At 33.6% G+C, this 12,814-nt stretch overlaps 1 protein-coding gene across 9 annotated transcripts in view; it reads right to left on the minus strand.

The window, feature by feature from the left end:
• Positions 1-12,814, minus strand: part of LOC125665874 (protein-tyrosine sulfotransferase 2-like) — a 33,925-nt gene that overhangs the window by 20,272 nt on the left and 839 nt on the right. For 5 of the 9 annotated variants that reach the window (XM_048898797.2, XM_048898808.2, XM_056153270.1 and 2 more), the window contains exon 2: positions 4,444-4,517. The gene's annotated coding sequence lies outside the window, so the exon portion shown is untranslated. Of the gene's footprint in view, positions 1-4,443; positions 4,518-4,932; positions 5,217-9,810; positions 11,132-12,814 lie in introns of those variants that run through there. The other 4 variants (XM_056153268.1, XM_056153267.1, XM_048898844.2 and 1 more) reach the window with 2 other exon arrangements.

The following is a 12,814-nucleotide window of genomic DNA, read 5'->3' on the forward strand; positions in this document are numbered from 1 at the left end:
TCACTTAAATGCTAGACCAGGATCATAAAATTTACAATATTGGTGGAGGTCTCCCTCCTCTACATCACTCATTCACTATGCATTTAGTTTTTTCTTATACATGTGCAGTTATACTAAGAGAAGACAATTTCAAAAAATTTGTCACTTTTTGACAGTGTTTCCCTGCCCCTAAAGCCCCAAGGGTACAAGTGTCCTGAAATTTACATTGTATGTCCCCCTTAATTGTCCCAATGATGCTTCATACAAATTCTGAAAAAAAATTGGAATTACAGTTATCAAGAAGTTTTAAAAAGTATTCGATTGTTAACACACTTAATCATTGACCATTTTAGCCACACTTTAATGCCTGAATCCCAATCCCTGGGATCATCAAATTTAAAAATTTGGTAAAGGGCTACCTGATCATTCTAAATATCTATTTAGTTTCAATTTACTTAAAATAAATAACATTAAAGAAAATGCCTTTTAAATGTTTTGCACATATATATATACTGTATACCAAATTTGGCCCCCGCCCTGAAGTCAGAAACTCTACCCCAGGGATCATGAAATTTACACATTTGGTTGAATTCTTTCTGCTCTACATCACTATGCATTTAGTTTTTTTTAACACGTGCGGTTTTAGAAAAGAAGATATTTGAAAATTTGTCACTTTTTGCCCTGTCTTCCCAGGGGTGCAGGAGTCCTGGAATTTTAAATTTATGTCAGCCTTGTCCCAAAGATGGTTCATACCAAATTCCAAAAGAATGGGAATAGTAGTTATCAAGAAGTTAAAAATGTTCAATTGTTAACGCATGGCGCATGACGCACGAGGACGGACGCAGGTCAATAGCAATAGATGCACCTCAATTTAATCAGGTGACCTAAAAATACTTTTGCCCCCAAAAGTGCATGAACATAATGATGAAAGAATATATAATACATGTTATATCAACACTATTATAAAAGAAATATACAATGCATCAAATTGATGCATGTACAGCTCATATTTTGATATATATCATGTGGGTGTTTGAAATAGATGTAGTGTGCAGCCAATGCAGCAATTAACACATTGAAAGAAACAAACGATAATCGAAATAGATGTAGTGTGCAGCCAATGCAGCAATTAACACATTGAAAGAAACAAACGATAATCGAAATAGATGTAGTGTGCAGCCAATGCAGCAATTAACACATTGAAAGAAACAAACGATAATCGAAATAGATGTAGTGTGCAGCCAATGCAGCAAGTAACACATTGAAAGAAACAAACGATAATCGAAATAGATGTAGTGTGCAGCCAATGCAGCAATTAACACATTGAAAGAAACAAACGATAATCGAAATAGATGTAGTGTGCAGCCAATGCAGCAATTAACACATTGAAAGAAACAAACGATAATCGTTTGCATGATATTCAGTATTATAGTAAAACAAATAGTGGTTTTCTTGGAGTGAAAATTTTCAATGTTAAGTTCAACTACATGCACTATCTATGTATTGTCTAATTTTAATCAGGGGTATAAATGTCATACACCCTGAAGCTGACAACTCTATGATTAGACACAGATTTCCTACATCACCTAAATAATGAATTGATTTCCTATAGCTATGAAAGAAACTTCATCATCGTCATTGTGGCATTATTCACATCATTAACACTTGGCTTTGTCCAGGGTATGGTTAATTACCCCTGTATTCTATACAAATGTCAATTCATAAAGTTCATCGAAATAAATAAACCCCATGAGTATATACCCGAGAATACATTATGAATGATCAGAATGCTCATTCATATTAATCCAGATTAATCATTAATATTGCCTTTAATAGTTGTTGAATTAATTATCTATTTCAAATTTCTATTTTTTTTCAATAAAGATAAAGTTTACCTGGTATGCAAAGTAACATATAATCATGCCTACCTCTTCACTTAAGAATCTTGGACTTTCAGATAATCTCTCATTCAAATCAAATTAAATTATTAGATCATTTTATAAATATTTGAACCAGTTAAACTTTCATAATGTAGAAACACTTCCAGCTTTAACATGGGAACGTCACTTAAAATGCTGAAATTAATCTGTGCAACAGCATCATTTTTATTTTACCAGTTCACTATTAATCAGATAATACAAGGTGGATTCATTGAGATTCAAGGAAGTTAACATAAAAGAAAAATGTTCTGCAAAAAGAGAGATTGTATGGATTTCATGGAAATTGTTTTAAGTTACTTGTACATGTATATTGAAAACAGTTTGGGGCCGTTCCGGGATTTGAACAGGCAATTTCAGATAGTTGCATAATGCACTAGGGGCACACTTCATTTCCAAAAATTTGCAAAAGCTTTGTTTTCATTCCCATTATATTATTTTTGGTTGTAGTTTTGAAATTTATGCCATGTTTCATTAATCTGCCAAAAACAAAAAACTTAGGCAATTTACCTGTGAAGACATTACAGATGAAACAGTTGAGAGTTAACAGTCTATAGTGATCTCCAAACACCCATCAGCAGTGATCAGGTAAGAACAAGAGGTACTGTGAGCAATGCTCACTAAGAATACCCCCCCCCCCCCCCACTTACCCCAGTCTCCCAAAGGTATAAATTACCTCTGTCCTGAGTGTAAAAAAGAAAGGGCATGACAAAACCTTGGGTAGTCTCTTCTCTAGGGAGAAATGGATAAGAGATGAAACCATATTGCTACTTCGATGTCCAGTGCGCTTGACCTTTGGACCCCAAATTCAATAGGGAACATCTTCATCCCATGGGTAGTCCATATGTATGATATGGTGACTGTAGGTGGAAAGGATAATGCTATAGAGCCCGGAAACCACATTGCTACTTTGATGTCCAGTGCACTTGATCTTTGACCTTTTGACCCCAAATTCGATAGGGAACATCTTCGTCCCATGGGTAGTCAATATGTATGATATGGTGACTGTAGGTGGAAAGGATAACACTTTAGAACCCATACAGAAACCAAATTGCTACTTCGATGTCCAGTGCACTTGATCTTTGACCTTTTGACCCCAAATTCGATAAGGAACATCTTCGTCCCATGGGTACTCCATATGTATGATATGGTGACTGTAGGTGGAAAGGATAACGCTTTAGAGCGCGGAAACCATTGCGTCTACAGACAGACAGACAACCCAATTCCAGTATAACCCCCTGCAACTTTGTTAAACAGTCTATAGTGATCTCCAAACACCCAACAGGAGTGATCAGGTAAGAATCATGTACAATTGAAATAGATCAATCTTTAATGCAACAACATTAAATAGGTTGCATTAGCCTTGGAAACACACAGACAATATTGGTCCAGACTTTTTTCTACTGTAATTAACACCATTTTCAACTTTCAATTCAGCAGCGTAGCCATCCAAATATTTTCATCTTCTTACATTAAGCTCAGGTTTATTGAGTCTTATGTTGCTGCTACAAAAGCTGACAAAATCCTCTTCAGCATTGACAAATATCAGAAATAAATAGTCTGCGAGACTAAACTCCATTTGTATTAGCTGTCTTGGATACAAGCTGCAAAACCTGTCCTGTGATTGAATATGTAATGAACATTGTGAATAGTGATTGTCTTTAAACTGAAAATGGTAGCCTCATAGTATCTCCCCACCATGAGCTGCTGCTAGCTAGTAGGGGGCTACAGGTACTACCTGGCTATTTAGAGAGGTTCACTTACAGATAAGGAATATAGGGCTAGTGATATTTTTTTTTTTATTTCAGAAATGAAATTGTTTTCCTTCCTAAATAAAATAATTCTTACAGATATGAAATGAGCTGCTCCCAGCAAAAAGGGTCCTTTAAGTATTTTAGTGCTAAAGTGTGAACTATAGAAAACAATCCCTCAAAATATTAGAGCAATATTAATTGTCATCAAAATACTACAGTCAATCAAAAATGACAACCCTTTCCTGATTGGTAACTGTGACCCCCCCCCCCCCCTTATTTTATATTTGACAAGTATGCAAAAAAAAAAAAAATGACGTCAGGTTTTTTTCTTATGACTTTTTTAAAAGAACGTTGGATAAGATAAGGATCTTTTTTTGATAGGAACGACTCAAATGTCAATTTTCGAAATGAAAAATGTTGTGCATTAAAGTACTATGCAGTTTGTGGCAGTCAATGTTATGTTGTATAGTTCGTAGACAATTCATGTTCTATTATAACACAACATTGTATGCTTTCATCTGTTCTGAAAATTGACCACAAATAATCTCATTAATTTCTTTGGAAATAAACCGGGAACATGGTATGCCTCTCTATATCATTTAATTATAGTCTTTAATCTGTTCTAATATTGTCCATCAAGTTCATTCCCAGAATAAGATTGGAATGAAAATATATGTTCTTCTTTTCAAACAAATAGGTTTTTTTATCTGTTCTGAAACACCTCTACAACAAGTACAAAGCAATCTCCAACAGATATAATATTTCTGAAATACCTTGAAAAAGATTTGTGTCCATTAATGTCTCCATATCAAGGCATCTTCATCTGTATTGTAGTTAATACCCTCATCTGTACCAATAAGACACAAAAGTAATCAACAGTTTTCACTGAAATATACAAAGATACCTGTACAAGTTTTGATTTTAAGGAGGAATGCTACACAAGAGAAATTTGATATGGATGAAAAGTGGAAGATATGTACAATATTTTGAAATTGAAAACTTTCAAATTTACTTTATTTAGTCAAAAAATGCAGTTTTAGTAGAAAGCAATCTAAAAAAAATTTAAAACCCCTGCTGGACTCGAACCCACGATCTACAGTTCAGTAGTTGATGTGCTAACCTATTGAGCTACGAATGTTGCATGACCGTGAATTTCTTTCCTTTATACAAATTTTTTCGGGCTCAAAACCGTCGTCTATCTGGTTTTTAGCAAAAAACTACAAGGAAATTGAACTCTGCAAATTCATATGCAAACTGTGTACCAATACGTGCTCAATGGACCAATTCCAAAATTGCTCTCTTTGTGGAAGGTCTTTCTCTAATGTGTTTCAACATTCCTCTTGCGCATGTCCTGCAACTGCAATTATTAGGAACAATTGGTGGAACGTGATCACAAACTGTTTTGACATATGCCTATGTGCAGAGTTATGCATATTGACAGAGAATGAAATGTTTCTTGTTCTTCTAGGGCGGTATACAATACACGAAACCAATAATCAAACCTTCCGCTTACTGAACTTCAATCTTGTTCGAAGCGCAGCTGCGCATTACCAGAGAGCTCTGGCTCAGTTATAGGTATCGCCTCCCTAGCTGTCAGACACCATGCCGTTATCTGCCCCCTATCCATCACATACTTTAAGGGTAGTGTATATATGTTTATTCTTCTATATTCTTTTTGATTGTATATATATATATATATATATATATATGTCTGTTCAAAATGTAATATTCATGTATATGTAATTGTATATTAACATATATTGCAATATCTCCACATGGAGGAAATAAAGAATGAAAACTCTGATTTTCATCATGAAATGTGAGACTAATATCAAAGTCATGAAATGTGAGACTAATATCAAAGTCATGAAATGTGAGACTAATATCAAAGTCATGAAATGTGAGACTAATATCAAAGTCATGAAATGTGAGACTAATATCAAAGTCATGAAATGTGAGACTAATATCAAAGTCATGAAATGTGAGACTAATATCAAAGTCGAACTCATCTCAGTTTACCATGCCCAGAGCCTGACATTTGATGACCATAGAGCCCAATGTTTGATATCAGGGGAATAAAAAATATTATATTGTTGCACTTTGTTTCTGATTGTCAATGAATATAGATGAATATGTTTATTTCTAGTTCACTTCAGCTCATGGCACAAGTGAACTTTTCTGATCAGTAGTTTTGTAGAATCTATCTCTCTATGTGTTTGTCGGTCTGGTATATACTTGATATATTTTCATATTCTTCTCAAGAACCAATGGGCCAATTTCAGCCAGACTAGTTACAAATGAATCCATTTCTGAATGCAAGTTTGTTTCAAGAGAAGATAATTGAGAAATAGTGAAAATAGGATGGAGTGTTCTTAGGAACCAGTGAACCAGAATAGCCAAAACATTCATGAAGATTCAAGTTTGTTTGAGTCCTGAGACTGGCTTAGCATGACCTTACTCATGACTTCGATACTTTATATAGGTCTTACTATGGTCACGCCTTGTATTACTGCACACATAGGCATTCGAATATATGTATGATAGGAACTATCATACACTTTCCAGCTACTCTTTGAAAAACGGGAAAACTACATAACAGATCATACTACTTCAATAGTTATATATATATAGTGAAAATTCTTGACACCTCATTGTCACCTACCATGTACTTGGTATAAGCATCTTGATTATAGGGCCCATTTTGGATTCACAATGTCAATGTGAGGAGAAAGAGGAGGGGAGGGGGCAAAGTATACACTTTAATTTTTTAAAACTATATTTTTGCGCCCTTTGCAGCATTGTAATCTTGCTACTTTAAATGATAACTTCTATTATCAAACTGTTACTACTATAGTATTTCCTGATTGCATCAAATAGTCCTTAATGATGTACGACGTTTATTTTAAACATAAAACAATCCCGTTATTTTCCAATTTATATCGGAAAATGCATCGTCTAAACTTATGGTCTGAATGAAGCTGTCTTCTACAATAGCAGAGGATTGTAAATCTTGTCCTTGGTTTGCAATGATGGGGAAAATGCCAATTCTGACAAATATGTTACACTTAGAAATCTGAATGTGCATGATCCTCCATCCAAAAAATAATGTGCATTAAATATCTAAAAACAACTTGAAGAATAAACTTACATTCTTAGCTACTTTGAATGAATTTGGGCCAAAATCTTGTACTTCATGATATCAAGTGTAATGTAGAAACCCCAGTAATTGTACTAATCACGTCAGTCATAACTCTCTCGTCATCACATATTACTATATCATTTAAGAATAGAATCAGACTTGCAAGATTTCTTGATGTTAAAAACACCCATGCAAAATCAACACAGACTAGAAAGAGCCAATCAGATGATGACAAATACCCAACAATTAATGTTACAATTTCTTATGGTGTTTTCACAAGTATGAAGACCACTCAATGAAAGGTTCCAACAATAGATATAAAAAGTATCTATTAATCTCAGTTAACAGAAAAGTTAGAATGCATAACCTAGGAAACACACAAATTACAGTCATAGATGATAGATTTAGGATAGTATGAGAATTATTCTGTTACTAGTGGTGATGGGTAATCTATCTACTATTACGAGAATTATTCTGTTACTAGTGGTGATGGGTAATCTATCTACTATTACGAGAATTATTCTGTTACTAGTGGTGATGGGTAATCTATCTACTATTACGAGAATTATTCTGTTACTAGTGGTGATGGGTAATCTATCTACTATTATGAGAATTATTCTGTTACTAGTGGTGATGGGTAATCTATCTACTATTATGAGAATTATTCTGTTACTAGTGGTGATGGGTAATCTATCTACTATTACGAGAATTATTCTGTTACTAGTGGTGATGGGTAATCTATCTACTATTACGAGAATTATTCTGTTACTAGTGGTGATGGGTAATCTATCTACTATTACGAGAATTATTCTGTTACTAGTGGTGATGGGTAATCTATCTACTATTACGAGAATTATTCTGTTACTAGTGGTGATGGGTAATCTATCTACTATTACGAGAATTATTCTGTTACTAGTGGTGATGGGTAATCTATCTACTATTATGAGAATTATTCTGTTACTAGTGGTGATGGGTAATCTATCTACTATTATGAGAATTATTCTGTTACTAGTGGTACTATCTACTATTACGGTCATTTAGTCTTGGTCTTGCTGGAGTCCCATTACTTTTGTACTTTGTTATTTGGTTTTCCAATGTTTCCTTTCTTTCTATCACTTTTTGAATTACCAGGTTATCTTTCTTTGGTCAACAGAATAGGACACTTTCAAAATGACTTAAAACACCACAGCTTAAGCTTCACCACTTGTATCGTATTTAGAAAAAATGTACAGCCATCTTCAAAGTAGAATGTCTTGCTTAAAAAGCACCGCCAAATCCCACAACAGGGCACAATGATTACATTTTGATGTGACAGATGACAATGCAGATGAGCCCCAAGTAACTGGGTCTACCTCAATGTTTATGACCTATTTCTTTGATATTTTCTACAGAAGGTCTATGTTTTATCTAAAGACTTTAAAATGATGTATACTAGGCCATCTTTTCTCATGCAGTGTAACCCCCTCCCCCTAAATGCCATACTCTTATGAGTGTTATTTAGATTACCACTTTTGACCAGCATCTGTACATGACAATTCATATACAATATTTTAACTCTAACAATTAAGACACCGGGTCCCATGGACCACATCACTCATATGAACATTGAAATTTTCTTCTTGATTTACATACCTTTAAACTAAATTAATCAACACTACATCAGTATATTTGCAAATTAGGATTGCCTGGTAGTTCAATTCTGTTATGTTTCCTATAAATTCCTATGTAAAATTCATGATACCAAATTTAATGATGAAATCTTGAAATGAGAGTCCCATGGGCCACATCTCTCACCTGAGCAGCAGTTCCTAGCGATAAACAAGCTTGAGCAAAACTATCATTAACTTGGTTCAGAAAAAAAACTTTTTGAAGGTAACAACTAAAAATTCATTAATTATCAAACTTAATTATCAAGCTTGACTACAAATTCATCAATTATCATATGCCCTTGTAGACAAGTATGGCCTTTCATATTAACAAATTTCATCTAAGGATGCTCTGTGCCTAGTTGGTTCCCTATACATTTGCACGTAAAACTTTGATCCCCTATTGTGGCCCATTCCTAACCCTATGGGTCATAATTTTAACAAACTTTAATCTCCACTTTGTCAGGAAGCTTTCATGTAAATTTCAGCTTTTCTGGCCCAGTGGTTCTTGAGAAGATTTTTAAATGACCCCACCTTATTTTTGCATTTTTGTGATTATCTCCCCTTTAAAGGGAACATGACCCTTCATTTTAACAAACTTGAATCCCCGACATCTAAGGATGATTTGTTCCAAGTTTGATTGAAATTGGCCTAGTGGTTCTGGAGAAGATGAAAATGTGAAAAGTTTACGTTGCCAACAGACAACGGACAAATTTTGATCAGAAAAGCTCACTTGAGCCTAGGCTCAGGTGAGCTAAAAATCGTACTGAAAGATCACGAATCACTAAAACTAGCCTGATTGCCAAAATGTATCACACTGTCTCAGAATACACTTTAAAGTATACCTGTTTTTCGATATATTTGATACTTAAATTTTCTCGTAGTAGGATTTCTAAGCATTGAATTTGTTTCACTGTTAAATCATCTTAAACCAGAATTTTTTTTTTTAAATGTTAAACTCTAACATTAAAGATGTAACTTGTTTCTACTGAGTCTGAGATTAATACTACTTAAATTTTTATTCAGTTTTTTCATTCCCATTCAAATACAATCATTTATAAATGGAACTTTGAAAGCTTAATTTTTTCAATCAACTGAAAATCATATCAAGATAATATACACCCAACTTAGTATGTTACATTATTGCCACATTAGCTGTTAAAGTGTGCATGATGGCAAACATTTTTTCTCTCTCAAAATCTCTCAGTGACATAGGAATATATATCAATGACTAATAAAATCATTCATTTTGTACAAAAACAAGAGAAACCTGATAAAACAATGTTAGATAACTGCTAAGTGTAAAGAAATATATAAGGAAGAATTATTGTCTTGCAAGACTATATAATAATTACCTAAGACGTTAAAGGTAGTGATTGCTCCTTTGCAAAACGCTTGGCATTTGGAAGTGAAAATCACGGGTCTTTCAGATAAGACCTTATAAACGGAGGTCCCGTGTCGCAGAGGGCGTTGGCACAATAAAGAACCCTCACTGCTATGGCCCTGAGTGCTAAGCATTGGTATAAATTTGTGGTACTTCACCTACAGCTGGTGACGTCTGAAAAATTCTCGACGGAATGTATATAAAAACAGTCAATCAATAATCACCAAAATCACATATTCATGTGCCCATTTTGAGGTTATAAAAGGTTTGAAATAATTAAATACTGGTGTTATTACTAAAATATATTATATAGAGCAATTTTCATTTAAATTCAATTTTTTGTGACAAAATTACAGATAAATAAGTGCCCCTTTAATCAGTGATACATAGCACTGAAACTGTAATTATAAAGTAATTCATAGCACTGAAACTGTGTAATTATAAAGTAATTCATAGCACTGAAACTGTAATTATAAAGTAATTCATAGCACTGAAACTGTGTAATTATAAAGTAATTCATAGCACTGAAACTGTGTAATTATAAAGTAATTCATAGCACTGAAACTGTGTAATTATAAAGTAATTCATAGCACTGAAACTGTGTAATTATAAAGTAATTCATAGCACTGAAACTGTGTAATTATAAAGAAAGAGAAAGAGTTGATTTATTTTGTAAATATATATTTTCAAAAAATCAATGTGAATTTCAAAATGTAAGTTTTATTATATATGCAAAATTCACTATTCTCCTTTTCTTGATAAATACATGTGATCTATAAACTTGATAAACCAAAGTGTTATAAACAAAAGCTCCACAAGTGTTTATCCCCTTGCAATAAGCTTTTTCTATGAAGTTCCGTAGTGACCTGAACATTTAGACCCTAAAATCAATAGGGTTCATCTTTTAATAACAAAGCTACAAGTGAAGTATCAAATCAATTGGGCAAAAAATCTGGATGTAAAGCAACTATAACAAGCTTTTTCTATGAAGTCCCATAGTGTCGTGACCTTGACCTTTGACTCCCAAATTCTATAAAAGCTACATAAAAAGTATCAAATCAATTGAACAAAAAATGCAATCTAATTAAAATTAGATCCTATGATCCGCTCATCTATTATCGCTACATACATGTACCTTAGTATGTGTATTGCAAAAAATGTGGCCTGTAGAATATCTACAAGCTCAGTGTTACACAAACTCACTCACACACAATCGATCCTGTAGCATACCAGATCAAATTTATACCTTAATTAATGCTAATACCTTGAAGTGAATTAAAACCATATTATGCAAAAAAAAAAAAAAAAAAACTATAACAAAAAACAAGAACAAACCATGATTTCTTACTGAATACATTACCTTTGTGAGTGATGTATGACACCATAATGCATACATGGTGTAGAACTAACATTATATTCTTATATCACTGTCTGCATTAATGATACAGTAGAATAAAGTTCCATATTAATGAATGCACTCGATAATGGCCAGATTGAACTCAGAATGACTGTCATCAAATGTCTTATCCTTTCTGGCAGACTGCACAGTGATCAGATAACATTCTCTACTCAATGAAAATATTCTTTATAAATTATTTCAAGAAGGGCACATTTGTCATAGATAAAAAAAAAATCTCCCAGAGACACTTTTCTGATGCTATATTCAATTTTACTACTGATTTTAATTCCATGTGCTCTAGCTGTGCTATCTTCTTTTTTTTATTTTATTTAAAGACAAAAGCTGAAAGAGTGGAATAACTTTCTGAAATAAAATTCACCACCTAGTAGGCATGTGATGTATGTCTGTCTACAACTATATGATGCACATTCTATATTTGAAGTCACAAACTGTGACATTGTCATTTGCAATTCCAAAATGAGGCACAGTGAGCTATATTTGGTTTGTGACACACCTTCCCCCCAGAATATATCAACTGACCAAGTTTAATGGTCATATCTAGGCCTCACAGTGTGAAAGATATGATCTGGACACGAAAAAGCTAATAGAGGGATAGATGGACAAGGATGCCTGTACCATAATATGACCCATCAAAAGATGGGCATATAAAAATCCATAACATACTGGGTTCTGCCAAAACAAACATCCAGAATACTGAAACAAACAGGCACATGACTAATTTATTGATTTTTTTCCTCAAAATTTATAGGTATTTGGTATACAGTTGTATCAATCCTCTCACCTGGTGTGCCACAGATGTTCTACTTTCAGGAAAGAATTTTAACCCTGGTATGGTTCAAACTTGCACACTATATACATGCATCATTTAAGCACTCGAGGGGAGGGGGGTTGTTAGTTAATTGAATCTATATGAGCATGCTTTCATTTTCATTTGTTATTCTGTAGTGTTGCTGTTCCAGAAAAGATTTTAATTAAAACTGTTTCCCTACATAATTGAGCACTATGAAAGTTTCAGCCCAAACAAACTTGAATCTATACACTTAAGAAATAAATTTTACTGAAAATACATGAGAGTATAAAATGTGACGCTTCATGCTGGCATACTTCATGGGGTGTGTTAGTCAATAGTGTGAGGCTTCATCATATATAATACATATAACATTTCCAAATGTTTTCATCTTTGATATTTTTACAAATTGTATTGACAGCCATTTCCTCATGAATGTGTTGCAGTTCTAAACAATGCACCTATACATACAGATAAATATAGTTTATCTATTTTAACTGCTGGGAATTTTGACAGATATGAAAGTAGAGAATAAAGTATATTTTTGAAAATACATGAAGGTATATGAAGTTCTGCAATGCCTCACACCAACATATACTTTTCATGAAGTGCTAACATATGTTAACATCGGCATTACGTCACATGTCAGAATCACAAAAAATGACCATACTAAGCTCTGACCACTCTATATACCTACCTACCTATCCTCTTTACTCCAGTCAGAGCATAAGGTCAAGGCCACTCTATATACTGTTACTGAAAAATCAG

This window comes from Ostrea edulis, chromosome 1 (genome assembly GCF_947568905.1).
Source record: "Ostrea edulis chromosome 1, xbOstEdul1.1, whole genome shotgun sequence".
NCBI lineage: Eukaryota > Metazoa > Mollusca > Bivalvia > Ostreida > Ostreidae > Ostrea > Ostrea edulis.